Source organism: Mercenaria mercenaria, chromosome 2 (genome assembly GCF_021730395.1).
Source record: "Mercenaria mercenaria strain notata chromosome 2, MADL_Memer_1, whole genome shotgun sequence".
NCBI classification, from domain to species: Eukaryota; Metazoa; Mollusca; class Bivalvia; order Venerida; family Veneridae; genus Mercenaria; species Mercenaria mercenaria.
In genome coordinates, this window is record NC_069362.1 from 26,546,628 (window position 1) to 26,559,401 (window position 12,774).

The 12,774-nt window shown below is 34.0% G+C and overlaps 1 protein-coding gene and 1 long non-coding RNA gene across 5 annotated transcripts in view; one reads left to right on the forward strand and one right to left on the reverse strand.

The window, feature by feature from the left end:
- The window catches only part of LOC128552126 (hemicentin-2-like), a 193,648-nt gene that overhangs the window by 80,462 nt on the left and 100,412 nt on the right, over nt 1–12,774 (reverse strand). The window lies entirely within an intron of this gene.
- Nucleotides 2,026–6,715, forward strand: LOC128552159 (uncharacterized). 2 transcript variants are annotated; one of them, XR_008368991.1, is made up of 3 exons: nt 2,026–2,783; nt 3,400–3,520; nt 4,046–6,715. It is a non-coding gene; the product is annotated as an uncharacterized LOC128552159 (long non-coding RNA). The 2 variants fall into 2 exon arrangements; XR_008368990.1 differs by having other exon boundaries at nt 2,030–2,783; nt 4,041–6,715.

Below are 12,774 nucleotides of genomic sequence, written 5' to 3' on the forward strand. Positions count from 1 at the left end.
TTGATCCGTTAATAAGCAATGGAATATGCAAACGTGCTGGCTCTGGTTTGAATTTCGAACATCTGAAAATCACATTTATTGCTACTGAATAATACTGTCAACAGAGATTCCTGGACGACTGCGGAATAACTCCGGAAAAATTGTTCACGGACGTCCGTGGTATCACTCCGGAAAATTGTCCATGGAAAGTACTCTGGAAATCCCTGGACATTTTTCCGCAGTTTTCCGCAGTATTTCATATCAAGGTCCGGAAAGTTTGTCCGAATACTCCGGAGTCCTGACTTCCATAAAAATTCACAGACATTCCATGGAAACCTTTGGAATTTTCTCAGCCCGGTAAGTTACTTGACATTAGAGTGATTTATTTTTTATATATATGAATATCGGATCGGATAACACACCAGTAACACGTGCGTTTAATACAATCACTGCATAAAGAAGATAAGAATAAATATTAAAGTGTTTTGATATTTAGAGCAATTCAGTGAAGGGTCAAGGTTCTCTGGAAGGATAGCTGAATTGGAATAGGCATTTACGCGTTCCTGTAATGTATATGTTTTATATATGCAAAAACACATCCCGTCCTCATTATATTTTACATTCCAGATACCCTCTGAGTTCATATTCGAATTAGATTTGTATTTTTGTTTTGTTTAGTAAACCCAGATGTACATATAACCGATACGAAAATCACATTTGTAAATATATCGACGTGTACATTTAGGTAGTTGTTACGACGTGTAGATATTATGGTATCGCATAATGAAATGTCCTCTGCTGCGCTCGAATAAAAATGCGATATTACGAACAAATGACCCGGTCCCTTGGTTTTCGTAGGACCGAGATTGTACTGTAATTTATAATTTATTTCAAAAACGCAATAAAACTCCAGTACCTTGACAGTTCCTCTTTGTTCCTTATAATATATTTCTCAATTCAAAAGTTATTTTATCAAAAATTCAGAACGTTACACTGCAACTGATAAAACAAAACCGGAACTTAACAATGTTATTTGTCTTTGAAACGTCGTGTCTTATTTCCTGTTTACGGGCGTTGGTTTCCCGCGCTTTGTTTAAATACGCTGCTATACAGAACTAGTACTAAAAAGAAAGCCGTTTGATTGATTTTATTATTATTATTTCTTGAATATGGTATGCAAGAAAAATATTCTATCACTGGTTGTCAGATGGGAATATCCGGCTCTTAGGTAACTGTTAACGCGGTAACTCGACAGAGCCTCGTTACCACCTAAACAGTTACCCTTAAAGAAGGAAATTCCGATCTGCACCAAAAACCAGTTATATAATCTTATATTATTATGCATGTACTAAAATCAGGGCTTTTTCTGTCTTTAGAAGAGGTTAAAATTCGATGTCCTTTTTTTTTGAAATCTGCTCAATATTTTCCAGCTCTGGCAAAAATATTTCCAGTTTTGTTATTTCAGTCAGAACTTTCTCTATTTTACCTTAAACGTGTAATTTATAAGATATAATTTCAATTCAGTCCAAAGGATGTGAAATGCAGCAATATCCTTAAAATACCACTTATTTCTGAATGTCTGAATTTAGGCAAAAATCGCGCTAATTTAAAAAAAAAAAAAATGAAGACCAGGATTTCTACAAATTTCAACAGAAAAAGAAGATTTTTTAATATTTTGATATCTGAACAGTCTTTTTATAACTTTAACAATTATTTTATATTGTTGCATGTTGATAATGTTGCTTTCCTTAAACATAGTTTAATGATATTTGAGATATTTTATATTTTGTCATTCTTTTGTGAAAATCTTGTCTGTGGGGTGGCCATATACAAAATTATATTTCTTAACTTACAGATGGTACATTTTTTCTTTGTATTTTTTGTTTCACATAATATCTAGCTAAACAAAAAAGAGGCTACCTTAGTTGACTTGCATTAAAATGCCTAAGTTTTTTTTTAACTGAAAAACATGTATTCTTGACTAATTGTGAAAATTTTCGTGATTTTTCTTAGGTAACCACACCCTTTATCCATAATATATCTGTTTACTATAGTTTGTGCTTTTAATTATGTGCATTTATTTCATTAAAGGGCTTGGTTCACTAATGTACGTAAATGGCACCGAATTTTAGCCATATTATAGATTACTTATTCTACATTGATACATATGCTGTCCGTAACAAGGAAACACCATGCTTCATATATAAGTAAATAACTTTGAAAAATAATGTTTATATATTACTCCAAACATGCCCCACTTTCCAAAAAAAATGTGAATTTTTCATGAAATTTGAGACTTTATTTATGATTTTCGCCTTGGCGGCATCCTTTACCAGTCTTAATATTTTAACCACTACTTCGTACATTAAAAACCAACAAAAAGTGCAAAAATCAACGCTGGTGAGCAATGCCGCCATATTCAAAAACGAAAAAAACGTCCGTCTCCGAGACACATTTTTATCCCAAATTACACAAGCCTCGATTTCGGTAAAATGACGTTGAAGTTGACGTCACTTAATTAGATATTTGTTTTCATTAATTTGTTTTTCAAGCAACAGCCATTAGTGTTAAAATCAATAATATCGGACGAAGATTTTTAAGTTTTTAAAACGTTTCAACATTTAGTTATCGCACAAGTGAAATATCACAAACCTAATGAGTGAATTAGCGAATTGTTTCCCTTTGAAATCAACACGCCATTATCGGTGGATACATTTCTGAAACTGGGTCAGAGAATACATGCAGTTATTGCTCTGAATATACGCGGATATTTAAAGTGCATGGCGGATTTATTAATTGTTATGGTAAGTGTTAATTTTCATTATAAATTTATTCGTAATTGGAGGCAAAACAGAATGGACAGACCGCTTCGTTTGTTGACGTATCGAAGATACAAGTAACAACTTGCCAGCTGTTTGCAGCGAAAAATAGTGCCAGTGTTGACATTTCGATTCGACTGTCTGCTGTCAAATACTTTTAATATCTTTTCTGTGTATTTGTCAGTTTTCATGATGGCAGAATATACTTGTAGCCAAGACAGTCAGGCATCTACTATGTTAAGTACATTCTGTATAAAACTTTCTATCTAGAAATTGTAAAGAGGTAAATGAACAGGAATATTACAAGATAGGTTTAAACTGTCACAGATTTGAACAGTTTAATAATTACATGGTCATTATGCACAGTAGAATCTATGACAATTGAAAATTATAGTACAATAACCCAGGAAAAGTGGTGTTTTGAATTGTCACTTTTTGTTGTAATAGCAACTAAAGTAGACCTCCTGAAAATTTCTTAAAAATTCTACATGCAAATTAAAATAAAAACTACTTTTTTTCATTCTCACTACTGCCATTACTGGTAGACAGCCTGCTGGTAGGCTACTAAATAAATGAGAAATTCTTTGTTTATATTTTTCAGGATAACCTCCAGCAGTAAGAAATATAAAGGCTCACTGCAGTTTTGACTATGCTCAACAAGTATTGACCCCATACTATGCTCAGCAAGTAGGGCCCTTGTATTTCTATGAATCCTCATGCAGGTATAAGATTTTGAAGTTAGTGTTTACATTCATATCAGTGTCAGTATCGTCAAATGCACTTTTTCAATATCAATTTTAACTATGAAATTCCATATATCACTAAATTATATTCCATAGTCTTCAATCAAATCATGACTCTATGAATAAAAGCTACAGGCCTGCAGTGCACATTTTACATTGGAATTATAGTGACACCTTTGCAGAAATGTTTTCAAGTGAAATTATCTAAAGGAAGTTGTGTTTTGTTAAGACTTGATTTTACTAATTTCTATGGGGTTTTTTTTCACTGAACTTTCTGTAAATCCCTGAAATTAGGTTGCAAATACTGCTTTGCTTTATAATAAAGATGCTATATCATAAGCACTGTGAATTGGAATTCAATTAAATTTTGATAAATACAAGTTGGTGTGAAGCATTATCTATAAGAAAGGATGAACTGTTTGGTCAGTGTTGATTCACTCCATTTTTGATGAGAATTTAATACATGTATAATAAACTGTTCTTGTTTTTGTATGAAAAGTACAGTACTGCTGTTGGAAGAGGAGCAAACAGTGTGGTATCTTCAAGCATCATGGCTATGGAGAAAAGAATGTTTCATTACATATGGACAATTATAGTGGACAAAATAAGAAAAGTGTTGTAATAAGGTAAGAATTCCCAATAAATAAATATTTATTAAGCACATAGAATTTGATGTTGAAATATTTAATTTTACAGTGTGTAGGGCGTGGGCAGTGTTGCATTTTCCACTACTGCTCATGAACAGACTCAATCAAACCGAGTCTGCAATTTTCACTGTTTGCCTTGTTCTCGGTGCTTCCGAGGGATCTACTTTCCAGATTTTATTCATACACTTCAGTTTGGAAAGTCACTAGTTTCCAGTTTATATATATAATGTGCATAATTTTAGGTAAATGAAAAATAATATCTCCACTGATAAACATTGAATTACAATTTGAATATTGCATACTTACACAACATACTGTATTAAGACTTAGGTGTGTATGTAAGAAAATTAACTGTGTAGCTGGCATTTATTTGTTTTAATAAAGTGACGCTATGTTATTTTCTAAGGACTCACTATTGCTACTTAGAAGATTTTGTTTAAGAATTCATTGTTTAAATATACTCCTTATTTTACCTATGGAATGTGGCTTGTTATGATGGGTCTACATGCTGACTTGGAGTACAACCTGATTGAGGCCCGGCATACAGACATCAGTCCTGAACATGTTTAGGTATATTTGGCTTGAGCCTCTTTGATCAATTATGTTTTTCATTAATAATCAAGTATTGATAAAACTTGCTGCAGAGATCATGTCTGTAAAGAGGCCACTTACATTTAAATACCACATTTTCTGTTTATTTATGTATTCTGAATGAAATGAAGTCATATCATAAACAAGAGGGTCATGATGACAATGAATCACTCACCTGAGTAATATGAGCCACATGTTTCAAATGGCAAACTGAAGCAAAAATGTTAGAAAGTAGGTCAGTAGGTCAAATTCTTGGTCACTGAAAGTCAGTTTTAAGATTGGTGTGCAGAACTGTACATGTCATCCAAATTTCAAGCTTCTATCTTAAAAAACAAGAAAGTAGGTCAAGGTCACAGTCAAGTGACTCCTAATCACTTAGGGTCATCAGGTAATTATAATTAAACAGTCTAGGAAATATGATCTGATAATTTTTGAAGTATTTATTCTTATATAACTCATATAACAAGTGACCCCTGGGGCGGGGCCTCTTTTCACCCCAGGGGCATAATTTGAACAAATTTGCTAGATATCCACTAGGCAATGCTACATACCACATATCAAATGCCTAGGCCTTAAACTTCCAGAAAAGAAGATTTTATTTTTTTCCCTTATATAAAATAGAGAAAAGTGGAAACTTCACAGGTCGCTCAACACGACAAAAACGAAAATGTTGCAGGCTCGGTTTGATTGAGTCTATTTTAAATTTGGGACACCCAGGGCAGGGCCTCATTTCACCCCAGGTGCATAATTTGAACAATTTTGGTAGAGGACCACAAGGCAATGAAACATACCAAATATCAAAAGCCTAGGCCTTGCCGTTTTAGGCAAGAAGATTTTTAAAGTTTTTCTTATATAAGTCTATGTAAAACTTAAGACCCCCCGAGGCAGGGCCTCTATTCACCCCAGGGATGAATCTTGGAAGAGGACCACAAGGCAATGCTTCATATCAAATATCAAAGGCCTAGGTCATACGGTTTCAGACAAGAAGATTTTCAAAAAAAATTCCTATACAAGTCTATGTAAATTTGGGACCCCCGGGGCTGGGCCTCTTTTCACCCCAGGGGCACAATTTTAACAATATTCATAGAGGACCATTAGATAATTTCACATGCCAAATATCAAGGCTCTATGCCTTGCGATTTGGACAGGAAGATTTTTAAAGATTTTCATTATGTTCACGGACGCACGACACACGACGGACAACGGACATTGAGCGGTCACAAAAGCATTAGCCTTTGGCTCAAGTGAGCTAATAAAAAGGGTGAAAATTCAGTAGATAATAGTCATTTTTGCAAATATACCCCTGGATAATTCAACAGATTTTCTGTAATAGGGGGTGGGCATATGAAACCGCTATATTTCTGTAACTGTTGGTGAAAAGTTTCTAATATTTCACGAACAATCTTGTATTTGCACATAGATTTTAAAAATGTTATGATACAGAGTATCTAGAGACTAGTCCATTAAGATCCCATTACGTTTATTCCGAAGCTACAAGTTGTTTCAAAACATGCCTTTTGTTTCAGGTAGTTGAAATATTCCAATATATATCAAATGCAAGTGTAAAGAAAGAAATTATATTGAAAATAAAAGAAATAATTCACCTTTAAACACTTTTGTATCAAAGGGAGATAATTACAAAAATTCATAAAAAGTAATAGATCATACATTTCCAATAGGGATCTAACTCTATGTAATGGGTCTTTTTGTTCCTTAAATAAATCTCTAAACAGTATATATGAAAACTGAAAAATGTCCGAAAATGTTAGAGGTTAGTTAATGAACAGTGTTATATTTAGATAACATGATTAAAGTAAGTAGTCAGCTATCCACACTTTAAATCAACAGCAATCAGACATCAAGTCTACATCCAATCCTATTTCTACCGCTATTACAAAATAAGTACTTTTCGTATCTCCAGTTTGGAAGAGTAACTCTTACAAGATATATGCACAATTTGTTTGCGACAAATCCAACAAACAAGAGAAGTGTATTAAAATGGACAGTAATATCAGTTCGCTCATTTTAACGTCATGCATAGATCAAATAACTGCATTGATAGAATCAAATTTGGATCATTTAACAACACTTTAATTGCACCACTTGAGCAAATAAAAGCATGCATATAAATATAGTTCGAATTTTAGTTACTATTTTTTCATTGCTGAACATTTTACTTATCAGACGCATTAAACAAATAATTATCATTCAGATAAATGTGATGCTGTCAATGGATAGTTTTTAATTCCTCAAATAAAGAAAACTGCATTTGACATCTGATAACTGGCATTGGCCTGTATTATTGTTGAAATAACAAATAAATTTTAATGGAATACTTAGATTTATTTTTATGTTGACCATTCAAACATAGTACCAATTAGGACATTTAATCTTGTAGAAAAGCTTGTTTGGCCTAAATGTATTTGGGCAGTCTGTCTTTAATGTATGGTCATTGATTTCGTTCATTGGTAAAGGATGGGTGATACTGTGTCTGATAACTGGCATTGGCCTGTATTATTGTTGAAATAACAAATAAATTTTAATGAGCAATTTTAATGGAATACTTAAATTTATTTTTATGTTGACCATTCAAACATAGTACCAATTAGGACATTTAATCTTGTAGAAAAGCTTGTTTGGCCTAAATGTATTTGGGCAGTCTGTCTTTAATGTATGGTCATTGATTTCGTTCATTGGTAAAGGATGGGTGATACTGTGTGTTACCGATCATATTCTTAGTTTTGGTATCAAATTTACAGAAAACACTTAAAATTGATACGTTGTTCAGTGATAAAAACGTGATTAATATAAAATCAGTTTAATCAGCAGATATAAATAATCAAATTTGTGAAAAAAAATAATGTTCACTATTTCCAGCGATTTTTATTCACCAAAATATTCGGCGAAATTCGGCCCCATTCCCACCTCAAAATAGTATGTTTCTTTCCCCTTCTCGATGCGTCAATTCCCATCCGAAAAAAAAATCGCCAATCAATTACATAATAATTCACTAGTTTATTTTGTTAATTTTTGTATAGAAAACAGTTCACCGTGGTATCTCGCGTTTTGTTTATAGGCTGAACACCACTAAATCCAGCTGTTCTTTATTTCATATAAAATCCACTCACTTCATAACGGTGTTTCGACATTTTCTAGCATATCAGATTTTCAGAGACTTATATTCCCATAAAGAACTAGATCGCTACTTCAGAAAAACAAAAAGAAAAGGGGGTGTTAACTTTCATATAAGAAAACTACAGTTCGTTAAATACAACCCGCTGAATTTACTACTTTTCGCTTCTTTCAATTTCTCTTTTCGTGACATTAAATTCTTACGCCGCCATTTTTATCTAGCATGCGATAGGAACATGCCGATTTCATTAGAATGCAAAGTGATACATACTGAAACGCGGTAGGGTAAAAGTAAGCACGTTGCTGCCGAGAAAATGCACTAGGAAAGGAAAAAAGATTAGTACTATTTATATTTGGACTACTTGTGACTAGACCTGCGGAGGCTTACATTCTATTTGGTAGTGATCAGCCTATAAGAGAACATTTTTGTTTGATTTTTCCATGAATTTGCATTCATTCTCAAGGTACACCTATTTCACAATGATTCTGCTTTGTTTTCGTGCAAAATATTGAGAAAATATAGAGAAATCACAATTCATTACAGGTCACCCCCATCCCCAAAAATACGCAAAATTTAGCCCTGTGCAAGCAATATTTCAATTAATTTTACCTTATTCGTGGAATTTACATTTAACATCCATTTAATCGTTACGATGTTTGTCATTTTCATTCAGAAACATGCTAATTTCAATATTATTTAGACACCTGAAGTGCTAAAATGCGAGAAAAGACATTTACTAGGTCCTAAAACGAACCAAAACAGTGCCACCTGGTCGAAAATTCGATCTAAATTCCAAAAACACAAGAAATTTAAGCGTTTTCAGACATTTGTTACCGTTTTACATCATAAAGAATAGATTAATGGCATTTCCATTCATTTTCGAGGTGTTTCAGAAAATAACATGTATTGCCCCTTATAGGCTGAACACCACTAAATCCAGCTGTTCTTTATTTCATATAAAATCCACTCACTTCATAACGGTGTTTCGACATTTTCTAGCATATCAGATTTTCAGAGACTTATATTCCCATAAAGAACTAGATCGCTACTTCAGAAAAACAAAAAGAAAAGGGGGTGTTAACTTTTATATAAGAAAACTACAGTTCGTTAAATACAACCCGCTGAATTTACTACTTTTCGCTTCTTTCAATTTCTCTTTTCGTGACATTAAATTCTTACGCCGCCATTTTTATCTAGCATGCGATAGGAACATGCCGATTTCATTAGAATGCAAAGTGATACATACTGAAACGCGGTAGGGTAAAAGTAAGCACGTTGCTGCCGAGAAAATGCACTAGGAAAGGAAAAAAGATTAGTACTATTTATATTTGGACTACTTGTGACTAGACCTGCGGAGGCTTACATTCTATTTGGTAGTGATCAGCCTTATATTGACACCGGTATTATGGCATGAAGGGGGCAATTAGCCGGATATGCCTCCGTGGTCCACTCGAATGTAGTCCATATCAATATATAGTGCAATTTTCCCGCCTAGTAAAGGCCATTTTCATGCCAGATATAAGCTTTATTTGTGCTTGATTGTAAAAAGGAATGTCCGCAGATGATTTTAAGCTACGTTATATGCTTCAGAAGATGATTGGAAGCTGCCTTGTAAAAATAAAGTGAAAGTAGGTATTTCCTGATGTCTACCTACGCAATATTAACGTTTTCATCACGTGTCTCAGTCACGTGACCATGGTTTCACTGCATTATGGTCAACCCCATATTTTTTGGGTATATTTTGATTGCCTAAAGACAGACCTTCAAGACAAGGGTAGTCTCGCAGGAAGTGAAAGGCTAGAAATCTTGATAAAAATATGTTATAAGTTGTTAATTTTATATAGAAAATAGCAGCGGATGCATTTAATACCTTCATACCTAAAAATGAAAAATTCGCACTTCGTGAAAATTGCTTCAACCGATGTAAAACTGGTATTTTCTGATCAGAATTGAGCAATAAGCACCATTTTAAGACAAACATGGAATATTATTTGCATATTTTGGGCAAATTTGAGATTTTTTCGGAAAGTAGGCAAAATTCTGATTTTTAAGGTGATTCTCCACATCTCAGTTTTGCATCAGCGTCACCATTTTAGGTAAGAATGACAGAACTCGATTATTTTTCGTGTTCTTCTAGCTGTTTCTTGCAAACAAATAATAGAAATAAGATAAGTAAGGCCGTATGATACTATATTTAATGAAAAATTGGTATTATCTATGCCCCTGACACGTTTTTGCAGGTGTGGACTGTCTGTCTGAATGGGGCATAATTCCAACAGTAGCCATTCTTTCAAACTGAAAGTTGGCAAAATTGTTGACAATTGACTTACGTACAATAATTGACTGCAACAGAACGATTTTGAAAACTTTGGTATTTCTTATAGGCATGAAGGGGGCAATTAGCCGGATATGCCTCCGTGGTCCACTCGAATGTAGTCCATATCAATATATAGTGCAATTTTCCCGCCTAGTAAAGGCCATTTTCATGCCAGATATAAGCTTTATTTGTGCTTGATTGTAAAAAGGAATGTCCGCAGATGATTTTAAGCTACGTTATATGCTTCAGAAGATGATTGGAAGCTGCCTTGTAAAATGAAAGTGAAAGTAGGTATTTCCTGATGTCTACCTACGCAATATTAACGTTTTCATCACGTGTCTCAGTCACGTGACCATGGTTTCACTGCATTATGGTCAACCCCATATTTTTTGGGTATATTTTGATTGCCTAAAGACAGACCTTCAAGACAAGGGTAGTCTCGCAGGAAGTGAAAGGCTAGAAATCTTGATAAAAATATGTTATAAGTTGTTAATTTTATATAGAAAATAGCAGCGGATGCATTTAATACCTTCATACCTTATACGAGTAACTTTCCTTGATAAATCAGTATCATCGAAGCGCTTTATTATTTCGCACAAGGCGAATTCTCACACTGTTGAAATGTTAAAATAAATTACTCGCATCCTATTTATTTGGCCGGGTAGTGTTGAGTCTTCCATCTTCTGGTCGGTAAGGGTTTAATTTTATGCTTAGGGAAGGGACAAGTCCAACTAATCCAACGCACACACTTTTTTTAGTTTGTTTTAAATTGTGACAGGTCAAATGTAACGGTGGATGCAAATGTTAAATGTAACGGTGGTTGCAAATGTCAGAAATAAAAAAGCAGCCACTCGGCGACATTAAGCTTGTCTAGGAAGGGACCTAATGTCTGTTGTAAATTTTGGTAGGTCAGTTTTTCAGGGGATTGAATGCTCAACATTTTCTAGTCAAAAATGGATATCTTATCCTCCACATTTGAAAAACTTATTTGGTTATATAACAGTTGTCTTGCCATCTGGTATTACTATGCTACATTGTGTTACATGTCATGTCACATGCTCTTATGGGCCCTGAATTTATCAATAAACTGGACACTTGTTTATTTCAACACCAACAAAAATACCCCTTTTCTTAGTTTTACGTCGTTTTTGTCCCCCCTCCAAAGGGCACCGACCCCTTCCCCTAAGAGTGAAAAAAAAAAAACACTGATTTCCAACCACTTTACATTGATTTTTGCCATTTTGGGACCCCGAAAAAAAGTTCTGTATAGCTAAGGTTTCGCAAAAAATGAATTCATTATATCCATACTTTTTCATATAGAAAAAAAGGGTAAAAAGTCAGGGATTTTTAACATCTTTCTATATCCAAGATTACCTTATATCTGAGTTTGCTATATCCGAGTTTTACTGTTGTCATATAGAGAAAACTAGCCTTGTCCCCTGGAGGCCATGTTTTTTAACAAAACAGAATTTTGAAGGAATTTGGTAGAAGGTCACCCAAGGAACATTGCTGTGAAACTATTATGAAATTGAGCCAGCAGTTTCAGAGAAGATTTTATATAGCCACAAAAGCAAAACTTGCCCGTCCCCCTCCCCAAAATTTAGGGGCACAAAAAGGTCTATGCGCATACTTTCAGATTGTGTGACCCCTGTGCACAAAACCTGGACATAGACCAATAAAAAAGAGACTTTCATTTTCAAAGTGGTTTCACTTTCTCGGAAAAGTTGAAGGTAGTTTGACGTCATTTTCTGTGTTGTCGAAAAAAACATACTTAACCCTTGTGAGAGTGTATAAAAATGTGCCCGGTGTCCTTAGGATATAACCATATAGTGAAAACTATTCCCACTGCCTGACGGCCATTGTTTTAACAAAACAGAATTATATGAAGAAATTATGTACAGGGTCACTCAAGAAACACTGCTGTAAAATCATTTTGAATTTTGACCAGCAGTTTCGGAGAAGATTTTCCAAGTTTTCCATTTTGCCATATATTCAATTTTTACTGTTGTCATATAAAGAAATCTAGCCTCGCCCTCTAACGGCCATGTTTTTAACAAAACAAGTGAATGAAGTATTGCCATGCAATTCAAGGTCCCGAACAAAATACTTGAATAGAATTTGTATATATAAAAACCTACAGTTGTTTTCATATTACATTTTTGGCCGATTATCAAAAAACGGTATCATATAAGTTATTTATAGTAACTACAAAGGGAAATTAATCATAAAAAATCTATATCCACAAGAAACTCTTTACCAGGTAGAGATAGTTAAAAAAAACACCTAAAATTGGATGTAACATGCATGTTAAACCACAGAAAAGTGGTCTTGATTTTTCCCTACAGCCAGTAATAAATAAGTTACAATATCCTTTATTTATAGTAACAACAAAGGGACGTAATTCTAAAACAAGGGTGCCTCATGGTGGTGAACATTTGTGCCAAGTTACATCAAAATCCCTCCATGCACGAAGAAAAAATGCTCCGCACAAAGTCATTCTTGAATTTGACCTTTGATCTCTAAGTCCGACTTTGACCTTAGATCT